This window comes from Solanum stenotomum, chromosome 7 (assembly GCF_019186545.1).
Source record: "Solanum stenotomum isolate F172 chromosome 7, ASM1918654v1, whole genome shotgun sequence".
Classification (NCBI taxonomy): domain Eukaryota; kingdom Viridiplantae; phylum Streptophyta; class Magnoliopsida; order Solanales; family Solanaceae; genus Solanum; species Solanum stenotomum.
In genome coordinates this window covers 50,035,325-50,051,265 of record NC_064288.1, presented here as the reverse complement: position 1 = coordinate 50,051,265, position 15,941 = coordinate 50,035,325, and the positions used below count along the sequence as shown (strand labels likewise).

Sequence of the window (15,941 nt, the reverse complement as noted above, 5' to 3'; positions counted from 1 at the left end):
CTAGGAGGCTCCTCGCTGTCGTCTCAGTCGTCGTCGCAACTCTTGCCGGCGACCATACGTGCTCTCTTCCTCACCCGTCTTCATCTCCGTCGCACCATGGCCACCAAATCTTATCGGAAAACCTCTTCGCTGTTGTGACCAGATTCCACCCTCACTCGCCTCCTTCTTCTTCCACTGACCTGCATCGTCTCTCTCTAGGTGCCAATGCGAAGATTTGCTAAAGAAGATGGCAAGAGTGTGAAGAAGAAAGAAAAATGGATTGGACAGGGATGGAGATGGCCAAAAATGGACGTGAACCGGTTGGCGGAAGAAGAAAGCCTTTTTAGTTATTTTTTTAAAAGTTTTTTTGTTTTATTTTTTTATTATTTTTTAAAACTTAAATAGGATATCACTCGCCTTAACGAGAGTGAATTCACGCACTTTTGCCAACTCAATCATATTGATGCCACATAAGCCTAGTCAATGGTCAGAGGGGTTTGATAAATTGTGTTTTATTAAGTTTAAGGGTTCAATTGATAAAGAGTTAAGTAGAAGGGTTCACAATACAAACTCATATAAGTACAAGGGTCTATTAAACCATTTCGCCTATTTGATTAGCTCATACTTAAGAAGCAGTTGTCATGATGTCATTGATGAGAAAATTTATTATTTTTCTGTTTCAACATAAATGTCATATTAATTCAATTCACATCCAAAAAAAAAATACAAGATATTCTTCTTATTTAGTTTTATTTGTTATATTTAAATTCAATATATCTGTTAAGAATATAGTGAAGTGCAGTCAAAGATGATTTTTAGGGGTAAAATTTGTGGCGTCAACCCATCAAATTTATCCTTTTTCTAATTTCTTCTCTCGCCGAGTGTGGAAGATTACCTTTTGATTTACCAGAAGCAGAAGAAGAATTAGTACCAGGGTATCAAATCAAATATTCAGGTATCAAATTTGGTTTATTTTACATTGCTTCATATCTGAAATAATAATTAACATGATTATTTCACTACATTATCCTATTGATCAATATTTTGTATTACTTCTTAAAATTGATTTGGTGATAAATAATTAATGTTAGGAGTAAAATATTTTTTTTTAAATACAATTATCTTTTCTTGATTTATTACAAGTGACAGGTAAAATATAGTGAATAAGTAAAGATGAACATAAGGAGTACTTCTTTCGTTTTAATATATTTTTCATATTTGATCAGACACATAGTTTAACAAAGTAAAGAATTTTTTTGAATCTTGTAGTCTTAAGCTAAAAATATGTCAAATATACTAAAGAAAAAAGCTAATTTTGTAATTTTAAACATATCATGTGAAATGTTAAAATTAAAGAGTTACTAAAAAAGACTTCTTTTTACAACGGACATAAAAAAAAGTAGAACAAATAAAGTAAAATAAATGAAATATAATGTATTCGTATTTATTAGATATTTCTTTGGAATTGGGCATAGTACTTATGCTATAGATAGAAATTATTTTTTCCTATAAAGTCCTATGCAATATTTATTTTTATTTTAGGGAAAAGAATTTGAAAAATACTTCAATTTTGGCCGAAATTATTGTTATGAAATTTTATGGAGAACCTTTTACCCTTGCACTATTTAATAGTGTATTTTAAAGATATATATGTGCTCACGTGGACACATTACTATTTAAAATGATGTAATATTTATAATGTTCACATAGGCACAAATATACCTTTAAAATACACTATTAAATAGTACAGGGATAAAAGGTCATTTCCAAAGTTTGGTATTGTAACAGCAATTTCGACCAAAATTGAATATTTTTCAGACCCTTTTCCCTTTATTTTACTATTGCAACGATTTCAATGCTCTATTGAAACGATTTTCATATCGTTTTTATAAATCTTATGCAACACTATTTTACTATTGCAATGGTTATTACTTTATTGGGTTGATTTTTAAATCTTTTTTATAAAGTTTTACGCAACACTTAATTTTATTATTGCAACGATTCTTATTAAAATATTGCAGTGATTTCAGCACTATATTGGGATAATTTTTTCAAATATTCGTATAAAGTCTTATGTAATACATAAGTTGTTCTTTAGCCAAGTAGAGAATAGTTTGGGCGAAAAAGAAATTTGACTATCCAAATAATAAATATAAACAATTATAAAAAGTAAATTTTAATTTATTTATTTTTTCACTCCATAAATCAAAATGACTCTTTTTTTCAACTCTAAACTATAAAATTAAGATATGCAATTTTTTTCAACTCTAAATCGCAAAATTAAGTTATATCAAGCTCCTTTCCCTTTATTATTTAAAAGAAATAAGACCATTTTTTTTGCTTGAGATGTAATTATTGACACATATATTATATTATTAATTAAAGAAACCGGAGTAAGGAAAAGGGAAAGGGCTATTTCCGACTTTAAATTTTTTAAATAAATTGTTTTCATGCTCAAACATCCACGTAATATTCCCAAAAAAATATTCGAATATTACTTAATCCTGTCTAATAATTATTAATTCATACTTAAGAAGCAGTTGTCATGATGTCATTGATCATGCTTCAGATAATAAATTTGATTACAAGATCTAAACCATAGAAAATTCATTATTTCTACGTTTCAAAATAAATGTTATTTTAATTTTTGTTACATCTTGTTAAGTAGTTCATTCACGTAAAAGCATAATGGAAGACAATTACTATTTTTGTCCTAAATCTCTAAAATATCACTTATTTTAAAATAGTCTATTTTTTCGCTAAAATAATAGTACATGTTTTAGAAAGAAAGATAATATAATTCACCCTCTAGTCCATATTAGAATTTTTCCTCATAACAAATAAGTGAATTGTTCAAAATTCAAAATAATTATCAATATATTTTTTATATTTATCTTTCATTTAATGATGTTCTTAACTATTCTTTAATTTTTAGGAAAATAGTCTAAAAATAATCAAAAAAATATCGGTAGAAAATAGTCTTTTATTTATTTTCAAAAATATATTATATCTCAATAATTTACTTAATATAAACGGAAGGGTGTATATATATGTGTGTGTGTGATATTTCTCCACTTTATTTTCATGTTGTCACGCTGAACGAAGAGATGACCATTAATGTAGCAAATAATTGAGCACATGGCCTCTTAAATAAGTTTGCACTGACAAAATGAAATTTAACTCAATATTTTTGAAGTTTAAAAAATGAGATTAACTAATATTTATTGACGGTGGACACTAAAATTATACGATTGATTTTTCTTTAATTAAATAATAAATATTACTTATTATATCTAAATAAAAATGACAAAAAGAATATTAAAAGTAAATTGGACTCTAAATTAATTATGCAAAAGATTATTTAGGACTCTTCCTTTGGCTTATCAAAAATAGGGAAGATCCTTTTCATCGCGCATGCTCATTCTCATTAATTTTAGGCTCGTCAAATATCATTGAAGCAATTCACATACATCATTAAAACAATTTGAGACAAACATCAACACCTATATATATATTACCCTTATTTATAAGGCAACAAAGGTTGGGACTAACACGGCAATAAATAGTTGTACCCAAGGCAGCATATAGTGTACTGTAAAGCTGTGCTGGATTAAAATTGCATCTATTTCTTTGGTCTTTTCCATTCAACACGTGTAATTGCACTACTTTTTTCATCAAATCACGTGTACCCTCAAGGCCTCGCCATCACCCCTCAAAGAGCAAAACTGAGTCTCAGTGCTTCGATGATTCAGATTTCGGAGGTTTGTGGTTTCTCTTTCTCTTATTCTCTTCTATTGACTATTGATATTTTTGAATCTCTTCGTTCCTTGTGCTTTCAATTTTAGGGTTCTGCACTAATAAATTTTGGTATGAATTTTGGGCTTATTCATCTCGGACTCTCTAAATTTATTTCATTTTAATTGGGATTTTATCTTCTATTGGCCTTGATAAATGGATTAAATTTATTTAGAGATTTTTGAATTTGATAATTGAATGTTGCTGTCCAGATATTGACAAAATCCATCCCAGTAGAGAAGCTAAGTTTGGTGTCAAATGGATTCAATGGAGATTTCAATCATCGATATTCCTCTTGGGGTAAGTTCACAGTTTCCTGTTCATACTCTGAATTAGGAAACATCAGCTTATATTATTTTGCTTTGTAGAATAATTTCGCCCTAAATTCCTCTTCACGACATGGAATCGAGAATGTACTTTTTTAATACTTCATCTCATTGCATGTTATAAATATGTGTTTTTGTTCCATTTGAAATTCCTAAGAGACATCAAATTTTCTGATGGGTATGAAATATCTATTTTATATATTTTACTCTTTGGATCATCTTTTTTTTTTGTACAAATTCCTGCGAAATTTAAGAGTTATATCAATTATAACAGGTCACAATCTCATGTCTCATACTCTAGAAATACAGAAACAAAGAAATTTCAAGATTGAACTACCAAAAGAAAAATAGAATGAACTATTTCAACTACATCATCGGAAACAACGTCTCTATCTCTCAAGGTAAGGGTAAAATTGAGTATATTATTGTCGTAGATTTTTAGTACATCGTTTATTCTTTGATTGTCTTTTATCTTGCGACTTTGTGATTTGTGAACTTCCCCGTAGATGGAGAAAATATTGAACTCTATACTCTTTGAATCTCTCACTCGCCGACAATTTTTAGCGAATTAGGATGAATTCTAACTATGCTTCACTATTATGTTTGCCTTACTTTTGTTATTCAAGTTTCTATCATATTGCTCACTTCAATTTTTTCAGATTCAACTTTACTTTGAGGAATATAGATTGGATTTTTCTTGGTCTTGCTTTATTATGAAGAATTAATCACAATTTGATATGGATATTTTAGTTTTTTTATATAGTTTCTAGCTAAGATTGCTACATGCGTGTTAGTAACTGTCCGATTTGCAGATGTATTATCTTTGATGAGTATTGTCTTTTGTAACTAATTAATTAGTGTATTTTAGATGTCTTGACAAAAATCTAAGCTATCAAAGATGGCATAAATTTAAAGTTCATTGTGCATCCAAGTTGTTTGATAATATGTCTCGCTTAACTTATTTGAAGTTTTATGTTGTCATTTTCCTTATCAGGTTGTGGCAGGATTATCTTTATCGTGAAGTCAGTTTGAGAAGAAAGTCAATTTATTTTGTCTTGGTAATTCTGGGGCTATTGTTTAAGACTTGGGGCACTAAACACTCAAGGTATTATCATCAATTATTTTCTTATTGATATTCTTTTCGTTTTGTTTTGATCAACAATGTCACTTTGAGTACGTTTTGCATATTTATTAGTATTTCATTTTCAACTTCTGGCATTTGGCTTGCTGGCTTACTGATCTACTTTTTCTTTGAATAAACAAGTAGCAATACTGCCTGTTTTTCTACATATTAAAAAAAAGATTATTGTAATAATTTAATTATAATATATCTCATGTTACAGGTAACAAGATAGATATCTCTGCATCTTTATGTCATATTGTACATACATCCAACAAAACTATAATGCAAAGAGGCTATTATTCATAATGCATATTGATACCATTGAACATTTTGTTCTTTATAATACCATTGAACATTCTATTCTTTATTTAGAATTTTTCCAAAATTTCTAGAAAAAATTGACTCCGGCTCACTACATAAATTTTTTTATACATTTTTCAATGAAGTTTGTGCACCTTTATTGCCTTCTTTAAATGGAAGTGTTTTTGTAATTAGATTGTCAAAGTTCAAGTGCTTTTATTTCTTTTAACAAATGAATTGCTGAATTTCTATGGGGATTAGAAAATAACGCAGGTGACATTGTTGAAATTAAATCACGATTGTCCACCCATAAATTTCTGCTAATGTTGTTAATGGGAAGAAATTGCCTTCAGATTCATCAATGAATATATCTACATTCACGCAGACTTCTTTGTGCGCATATATTCAAACATATCGTATTTTTCCATTGCTTGATAATTGCAATAAGATAACTTCACTTATGATATCGATAAATTATATGTGAAATCAAGGATGTTCAGCCCTTTGTTTGAATACAAGCTAATTGGATCATAAGGTAGGTACTTTATGTACTGATATTGATATTCTTGCAGCAGGCATTTTGTGCGGCTTTGGAATCTGCTCTGCTTATTTAGAGATGGTGAGTATTGATACTTTTAACACTGGAGAGGAGGAGTTTTTGGAGAGCAAATCTGAGGGAATTTAAACAACAATCTTTGGGTTAATAAGTATTCGAAAAGTTTAAAATTTGAGGAGGAGAGCAAGATCAAACCTGAGTTTGCTTTCTCAGTTATCACAATAGACACTGGTAAAATTAATTCTTTCTCCTCTTTAGGACATGTCTACTTCAACTAATGCCACAGTGGTGTTGTAATTTGTAAATATGGTGAAAATAAGTTGATATGATCTATATTATGAATGGAGACGTACGGGTCTAGCATTTATGTTTGATAGGTCGAGTCTTCAAGATTTTTAGCATTAAACTCACGCTTTAAAGTTATGGTGTTTTGAGGGGCTTGCTAATTTCTTAAATCATTACAAGTCAAGTTAATATTTTCTCACCTGAAAAATTCTCGACATCCAGAGACTGTCAAAATCGATGAAGAAGGCTAGGGTTCAAACTTTAATACATCAACTGTACTTCTAAAGTGCCACCAAAATTGTAATCGTCAATGAAGTGCCACCGTGGAGTCTTTGGTGGTGAAAAATGACGAGTTTCAATCTGAATCGGTATCATTCATGGCCCAATCACCCTGTTTCTCGATGAACCTACCTCTGGTCTAGATTCTACCCGTGCTTTCATGGTAATAAAAGTTCTTCATCCTTTATTTCGTGCTATCTCGCTGACATAAGATTTACATTACATATATTTTATAAGATTATCTTTGGTGCTGGTCATCTTTAGCGTGACTACTAAGTTGCTCAGACTCTTCAAAAATGCCAACGGGTGCGTGTCGGATTTGCCAAAAGTAGTGTATTTTTGAAGAATCCAAAACGGGTGCGGCATCAAAAGTGAAGAGTCCGTGCAATTAAGAGTTCTTTGTTTTGATGAGATTCTTAGGAATCGTGCACGGGTTACTGTACTCACTTAGTTCTCCATCTGTAAGGTATATGTTAGTTCCTACTTTGGATTTCCGTTAATTTTTCTATTCTTTTGAGTTGTTTCTATGGTGTGACACTAATTCTTGGATGATGCTTGATTAAAGTGGTGTCGCAGTGCCGATAGAAATTAAATTCAATTTTGTAATTTCCGACACTCTCACCTTATTTTAAGCTTTCACTTTTGAACATTCTGAAAGAGAAAATAAAGTAACAAATCATAGCCTCCATTTACTACATCGGGTTACTTGGCCCCGCCTTGATCGTTGCAAGTAAGAAACATTCTCTTATTATGAATGCATTTTATTTTGCTCATTGCTCTAAGCTCAATAGATATCTATGTTTGCTTACAACTTCATTTATTAACTTCTCAAATATAATTAAAGCTTTTACATTTTTCTATTCCCACTTAGTATAAGTGATACTATCTGAGAGTCATATTATTGGCTCGGAAAATTGACATTTAAATTCCCTAATAATGCAAAATATCTATTACGATGCTTATGCAGCGTGGCTCCTTAGTTTTTTTTTTCCTGGAATTACTATCAACTTCTTTAGTGGCGAGATGCCAGAAAAAAGTTTAAAAATTATGATTCATCGACATTAAAGTGACTGCTTGATTTCTTTCTTTACAATAAATTATGTGATTTTCGTTGTGTTGGTCTACTAAATTTGGACTGTGGAATAGGTGATAGTTAAAGTGAATGTATTGGCTATATCCTTGCAAAAAAACACTTAAAGTGGTTCCTTATATAGCTTCCTTATGGACTTCTGGTTAATTAAAATATTGCTATGATAACTGCAGGTATTTGCCAATCCTGAAACATTGATTGGTTTCCATCCAGATGTTGGTGCATCCTTAGTTGGTAAGCTGGGGTTCTCATCAAAATAAAATTGTATGATTTATAGCTTTTGTTGGCGAAATGAGTCACTTCTGGGAGCTCTGCTCTACCAAGTGCTCTTGGAAAGTTCTTCTTTTCTTTTGGTGTATTTATTTAGTCTTAGTTGTTGTAATGATGTTTTAGAACTGATTGATATATATAGTAATGATTTAATGGGTAGATGTCTAGGATTCCTCGTGGCCTTAACTCGAGCTTATCTCTTTCTCACATGTATATGAGAATATTACTTTCTTACCCATGTTAATTCTCTGTCATTTTGCTAATTGTAATAAACCTATTTAAGTAATGTGTTTATCGTATAAACACACATTGAAACCAAATATGTTGAGCACGGGCCATTGCCAATCTAGTATTATATATATATATATATATATATATATATATATAAAAAAGGTGTACGGATTATATACCAATCAAATGTATAGTTCGAGAGCTCGATTATATAGCAAGTAGACTACATAGATTTTGATTTGTCTCTTGTTACAATGCAAAAGTTGGTATGGAGATTATTAAAAAAAAAATGGCAAGAGAATCTATTTAAGAAAAAATGTATTTTTTTTTGAGATTTTAAGTAAAAAATAAAAGGAGGAAAAAGAAGAACCATATAATATAATGGAGTTCTAAACTAATTGAATTAATTAATTTGTTATTTTTTTCTTCCACTGTTCTTCTCGTATAAATTATTGTCCGTATGCAATTAATAGACTTGATTTTTATAGATGAAAATGACTCTCATGGTTTTTCTTCTTCTGTCACAATTTAATTTAACAAGAAAGAAAATATATTATAAATTTTTACTCCATATTTTTCTCAAAATAACCGCATGAATCACGATAAAGCTTACTAGTCGAAAAATGATAAGGTAGTAATAACAATAGCTGATTTTGAACACTCTTAAATATAATACTGCTTTTCTTTTTTAAAAAAGAATTGAGTTGAGAGTATTCGAGACTTAATATATAATCAACTACTACAGTTCTCCAACTAGGATAATTTGAATTTGACATTCTTATAAAAATTTCATGAATTTGTGAAATATTTGAGACGCCTTTTTAAGGGAATATAGTTCCTTTTATATAGACATGAACTAGGGTTTAAGGTAGAGTGGCCTCGTCCTTTGCGGTTTTGTGACTTCATATTTGTAGAATTGATTGTGAGAGAAGAGATGATTTGATCCTACTAGGCGTACCAATTTGTTTCCAATAAATTTTAAGTGACAGAAAATATATTGCAATCACAAATAAAACATGAAGAAACATAACTTTATTCATAAATAGTGCGGGTACAATTTTGTTTCTCCCTTTATTCTTCCCTCGTCCATGATTTGAGGGCCGACGTTTGTGGCGTATTTCTCAAAGTAGGATGATTTGAATTTGATTGAATATTCCATGAATTTGCAGAATATTCAAGACGTATTTTCAAGAATATAGTATCATTTATATAAGTATGAGCTAGAATTTAGGGTTGAGTATCCTCTAAGAATCCTAATTGAAATTGAAAAGACCTTGTAGAATCCCTACTCGAATTAAACACATCTTGTAGATCCCACAAAGTTTCAGTGTTCACATAATCACCATTACATTACTATATCTTTGCATCTACTTCTAATGTTGGACTAAATCATATTTTCATAAACTAAATTTAAAAATTAAAAAAAAAAAGCGTTAAAGAAGTATAAATATATAATTCTTCCACAATTTAATAAAATTTTTCAAATTCAAATATTTTATATATATATATATATATATATATATATATAAAAAATCTTATTAAGGAACGCTTCTCCGTTATAGGGGACCTTACTACAAATTCCAATTATTTCATCGTTATCCATGATTAAAGTGGAAACATCGATGAGTAGACAAAAAAAAAATTATTGCTTGATCAAAGAAGTGGATAAAGTAGCATATCTTTGATTGATGTGCTCTTGCTTTGACTTTCATAACCCAAATAAAATATTTAAAGTTATTATTGTATCCGCTTGTTAATAAGACAAATCTTTATCTTTATTTTCTTTGGATCCTGATGTTGATAGCTTATTTCTTTGGATAATTGTTATGTATTGTTTCATGTATTGTATTATTTTATATCATATTGTATTATTTTAATGAATACAATGTTTAGGTATATTGATTGTATCATTTTCGTTGCATAATGATACACATCTATAATTTGAATGATAGATCTACAAAAAAAAAAAATAGGATACGAGGTAGAGTTACTATGAAAAAGTAGGATAAAAGATGAAATATGATTATTAGATAATAAATAAAGATTAAAAAAAAAAACTTTAAGTAACAACGCGATCACACCAAATCGGCCGTTACATTTACATAATGATGAATTCAATTAAATTTAAGTAACAATTAAAACAAATATTGTGTTTAATCTAACAACACAATACAATACAATGCTACGTGTAACAACCATCAAAGCAAAGTGTAAAATATCATACTGAATGTACCATAAATAGTTCAAAAATATTTTATTTTATTTATTTATTTAATAAAAAATATTTTTTACGGTTTTTTTAATCTAAATTTACCTTTTATAACAAACATAACAATTGATAGCTTAATTATTTAATTAAACAAGTGACTTTTATCTTATTAGTCCAAATAAATTTTGGAGAAACTATCTAATACAACAAATATTTCGATCATATTTACTAATTCTTCTTATAGTTTGAAATAATTACATTTTATCTTACTAATTAATAATTTCATATCAGATACACCTAGATACATGTTTTTTGTTACTAGATTCACTGAAATAGGGAGAGAGGCGAGCGAGAACAGAAGGGAGATGAGCGAGATTCGTCTATGTATCTCAGACACATGCGAATCACACTACATATACAATTATAGTGTGATTCACATGTACCTGGAATACTAGATACGCGATTGAGATAGAAGAGTGGAAAACGAAAAGGGAGAAATGCGAGCGAGATTTATCTATGTATCTTAGCTAGATACATGCGAATCCACTTGGATACAATGTATCTATAACAAATTAATAAGCCTAATTCTGACCGCATGATCTCGAAATACACGCATTTCAACATATTCGAACGCACCAAAACTTGATCGAATTCACAATATTGAAACGTATCTAAATAATTAGGTCATGCATGAACTTAGTTTTTGCATTATAAACATTTATTTTTAGAATAGTAGATATCCTCTAGAAATGGTTGAAACACAATTGCATACAATAAAACCTCTCTAAATTAATATAGGCGGCACCATGAAATATTATTATTTTGTAGAGGTATTATTTAATTGTTGTTGAAAAAATTGTTTAAGGATAAAATCTCAAAGAATTTGAAAGAACCCACTTGTGAAAACGTCATTCATGAACTTGAGGTCATGATTACTGATCTTGGTTACCGCAATAAAATGGACGTTAATAATCTATTGAATTGGTGAAAATGATACATGTTCAGAGGTCTAGAGTTTAGAACAAATTGTGGATATCATTGAAAAAACAATGTTGATGATAAAGTTGAAGATGATACAATACCTTTGGAGCGAGTTACGCGTAAGGAAACACATATCACATCTAGAACTCTTCACAATTTTATGATGCAGTTAAAAAAGACAACATTGAAACTTTTAGATACTATAAGAAAAATTAGAAATGAGCTTCAACTGGATTTAAATTTTAACAAAAAAAAAAACATAATAGAATCCTATTTCACTAAATTGTCTTAGATATATTTGTATTTTTAAAGAATTATTAATTTATAATATTAATGGGACAATATATTTATATAGGATTTTTCTGAGAATATATTATCTTATTATCATATCGAAATTAATGATCTTTTCCATTGGCCCAAGTCGAGACCGAAGGAAATTATTATCTTAAAAAAATTATTAATTAACCGAGTATTAATTTAGTGAAGTTTTACTCTCGTGTATATATATATATTATAAGTACTGATACAAGTGCATGAAAAATAAAATTTATGTCACTTTTCTTGAGAAATGTAGTGTTGGTCTTTTGAGCATTTTTAATATTTATTTAGTGTTAATTTTTGTCTCATAATGACCTAGGCCTAATTGTATTTTTCCATAGTATTTACTACTTCTTCATTGGCAGTTAGGGAGTGTACACATTGACTTTTGTTCGTTGAGTTGCATTTGCACGTTGAGAGGTATTTGTTGCCCACATTATTTTTCACTCTTTATTCCTCCAATATAGCCGCGCTTCGCGCGGTTATAAGTTTATTAGTGAATAAATAAATATTTCTTTTATAAATTGAATCTAGATAAAAATATAAAATTATAAATATAAATATAAATCTTTTTGTTGGAACTCATGGATTTTGGTTACAATTTCTAAAACATTACACCTTATTTGAATGATTGAAGAAATGTAGTGAAGAAGATTATATTGAAATTCTAAATATACACAAACTTGATATACCAGCTAAATTATTACTCATTCAATATTAATATTCTCTATTATACGTGATTTCTTCTTTTTTAAAACCTCATAATTATATAAGAAATTTTAATATTGAGTATGTTATGAAAGTTTTATTTATAGAAAAAATAAAGAGAAGAAAATAGCTAAAAAAATTAACAGATTGATGAGAGGCATTTAAGGAAATGAAATAAATAGCAAAAATAAGAAAAAACATATCTTTTATTTGAAAGAAAACGGAAGAAAAAAAAAAGAGAGAAAAACTTGAAGGAATGAAATAAATGTTAATATTTAATGAAGAAAGAAATAGATTTTTTTTACAATTTCTTTGATCATTTTTTTAAAAAAAAAAGTTCGAAATTCTGAGAAAAAAGAGAAATAGTGATATTGCCCAATGAGACATGCCTTTAATTTGAAAGGATAAAATATAAAATAATAATTTAAATGTAATTTAACACTCTTAATTATATAATAACTACTTTTATGATTAGAGAAATGAAGTGAGGAGATTTTATTGAAATTCTAAATAAAAAATTGAGAAAAAGGTTAAATTATACTAATCAATATAAATATTCTTAATTATTACATAACTAGTGTATTTGTTCGCGCTTCGCGCGGTTCTAAAAAAATATAATATATGAATTAGTATTAATTAATATTATGATTTTATATAAAAAAAAATTCATAATGAAACACCTCTTCATGATTTTACTATATTTTTAGATAATAGATATATATATATCTTTTATTGAATAAATATATGTGAGACATTAACACCGTATATGAAATTATTATTCAAATTAATGTATAATATTAAGTTAAATAACGTATCGGAAAAAAAGTGATGAAGAAATTTGGTAATGTATATATCTAAGAGACAATCTAAGAGCATGTTTGGCATGACTGTTGGGGCCAAAAGTGTTTTTTTGTGAAAAATACTTTTTTTAAAATAAATATAAGTGTTTGATAAATTCTTAAAATTGCTTTAAATGGAAGCAGTAGCAGTTTTTCTGCTGTTGGGAAAAAACTAAAAATTTCTGCTTCTTATAAAAAACAAAAGCAGAAGTAGAAAATTATTTTTCTTGAAGACTAAAATATCTCTCTCATATATACATATTTACAAATATTTCCATTATTAATTAATTAACATATCTCATAAGTTTGGTTAAGTTTCATTTAAAAAAAATTATTTTTATTTTATTTATGTTTATCAATTATTATTACTTTACATTTTATTTTACAGAACCAGAATTAAATGTAACAACAACATTTTTGTAGGATTAAAAATATGAAGGACTTTATTTTATTTTTGTGGTGAATTTATCATCTATAGTGGTTTAATTTGTGAAATGGTTTTAAAATTTATTTTTCTTGAAATTTTGAATTATATTTAAGTCATCATGTTAATATTTAATTAATATATTATGTATAATATTGATTGAAAATTTGAACATGTATATTTTAATTTAATTAAGAAAAATTTTAATTAAAAATTTTCTAATAAATATTTAAAATAGTTTCTCTCTATAAAATAATCTTAATATTAAAAGTACATTGATACTTGCCATTTTTCGTAATTTGACTCTCAAAGGAACTTTTAAAAAAAGATTAGTCAAACGCGATTTGCTAATCAAAACCACTTTTCAAATGAATTAGTCAAACACAATTTTTTTTTCAAAAGTACTTTTTAAAAAGTCATTTTAAAAAAGTGCTTCTAGAAATAAGCAGTTTTTAGCAATAATATCAAATAGGCTCTAACTTTATTTAATCTTTTATAAACAATCTAATATGATTTTAAGATGTAAAAAGAAAAAAAAAATTAGAATATTGAAAATGTAAATATACCCTAATTACCAGTTAACATATGGAATGGGAAGTTACCATATTAATTAAATTATGAAATACTTAATGAATTTAGATATTATTATTTTTTGAACTTTTGATTAAGAACTTTTAGGAGTACTAAGTAAGTATAAAGTTAAAACAACTAAAATTTCATAATTTGTATCTATAGCTATTAATGACTATCATACAAATAAAAACATTCCAATTAAATTTTAAGTCGCATAGAATATTAAGAAGTGGTATATGAATTAAAAAAATCGTCTTACAAGCGAAAATCAAACTTCTAAAATGTAAAAGTAATGAAAATAAATGATATTTTCAATTAATTTTGTAGACATTTTATTTAGACGTTTCTGTTCTTACATATAGTTCATAACATCTCTAATAACATCTATCTAAACAAAATAAATAATTATTTAGGGGAAAGATAGAATATCAAGAGGCAGAGGCAGAGGCAGAGGCAGAAATTATTAGTGATTAATTATTATTTTTAAAAATTGATGCACATTAAAAATCTTCCTTGGATTGATGCTAAGGAACAACTTTTCACTTCTTCTTTAGGAGTTGTTGCACAAAGATGAGTAAACTTATGGAGAGGAATTTTCTTGTGGATTGACTCTTGTCAAAGAAATATTTAATATATTAAATTAATTAGTTGATATTTTTTTATAATTAAAGTAATTTGATGTGAATTATATATTATTAATTAATTAAGGATAAAAGCTACGGAGAATGAAGATGAATTTTTAAAACAAAATAATTAAAAATAATAATAGGATCAATAAATGTTTTAGGCAAAAAAAGGTGTTACATCACTTTTCTTTTATATATATAGAGAGAGAGATTATTTGCAGATGAAAGAAATATCCACAGTTTATGAGGATGTGATTTGTTTTGGGAACATGTATAAAATCAATCAAAATTCAATATGATATTAATATAATTATTCTTGAAATTACAATAGAAAATTTAACCCATAAAAGATAATATTATTACATTTAAATCTACATTTATAATTATGTACAAACTTGTAACAAATAATACTTGTAACAAAATTTGATATATTGTTGATAATGACTATTTTTTCAAGCTTGAATTTGGACAAATACTTTTCATCAGTAAAGCCATATGTCAATTCTTCGTTATTTCCTAATAACAAAATATTGCATCAGAATAGTGCCAAAATCAAAACAAAGGACAAACTTTTTTTTTTCTGAAAAAAGAGTTTCAAATGAAAAAAGAGAAAATTAACACTAATGAAAGCAATGGAAATGAAAGTAAGAATGTTATACACTGGAAATAATTTTCTTTAGTATTTATAGTAATAAAAAAATAGTAACATAACGTAAGAGAAGTCCAACGAATTTGAGTATAATTATAAGTAAATGAATATTAAGTACATTAATAGTGCATAATTACATTTGTACAGTAAAGGGGTTTAAATTGGTACTCCCTCCGTCCCTTTTTAGTTGTCCACTTTAGAAATGGCACACAGATTAAGGCAACAATGATTAGCACAGTGAAGTTACAATTTTACCCTTATGACAACTTTTCACTTCAAAATTACAACCACTTATTTGAATTAAAGTGAAATAAATTGGAGGGAAACAACATACACTTTTACAATTTTCAAGAAGTGTAAATAAGGGTATAATAGGAAAA

General features: G+C 27.7%; 1 protein-coding gene and 1 long non-coding RNA gene across 4 annotated transcripts in view; both read left to right on the top strand.

Annotated features, from left to right (window-relative positions):
* Positions 1–15,941, top strand: part of LOC125870359 (MLP-like protein 28) — a 214,051-nt gene that overhangs the window by 77,348 nt on the left and 120,762 nt on the right. The gene's annotated exons all lie outside the window — the stretch shown is intronic.
* On the top strand, positions 3,648–5,370 carry LOC125870364 (uncharacterized). 2 transcript variants are annotated; one of them, XR_007446888.1, is made up of 4 exons: positions 3,648–3,740; positions 3,987–4,074; positions 4,375–4,501; positions 5,095–5,370. It is a non-coding gene; the product is annotated as an uncharacterized LOC125870364 (long non-coding RNA). The 2 variants fall into 2 exon arrangements; XR_007446887.1 differs by lacking the exon at positions 4,375–4,501.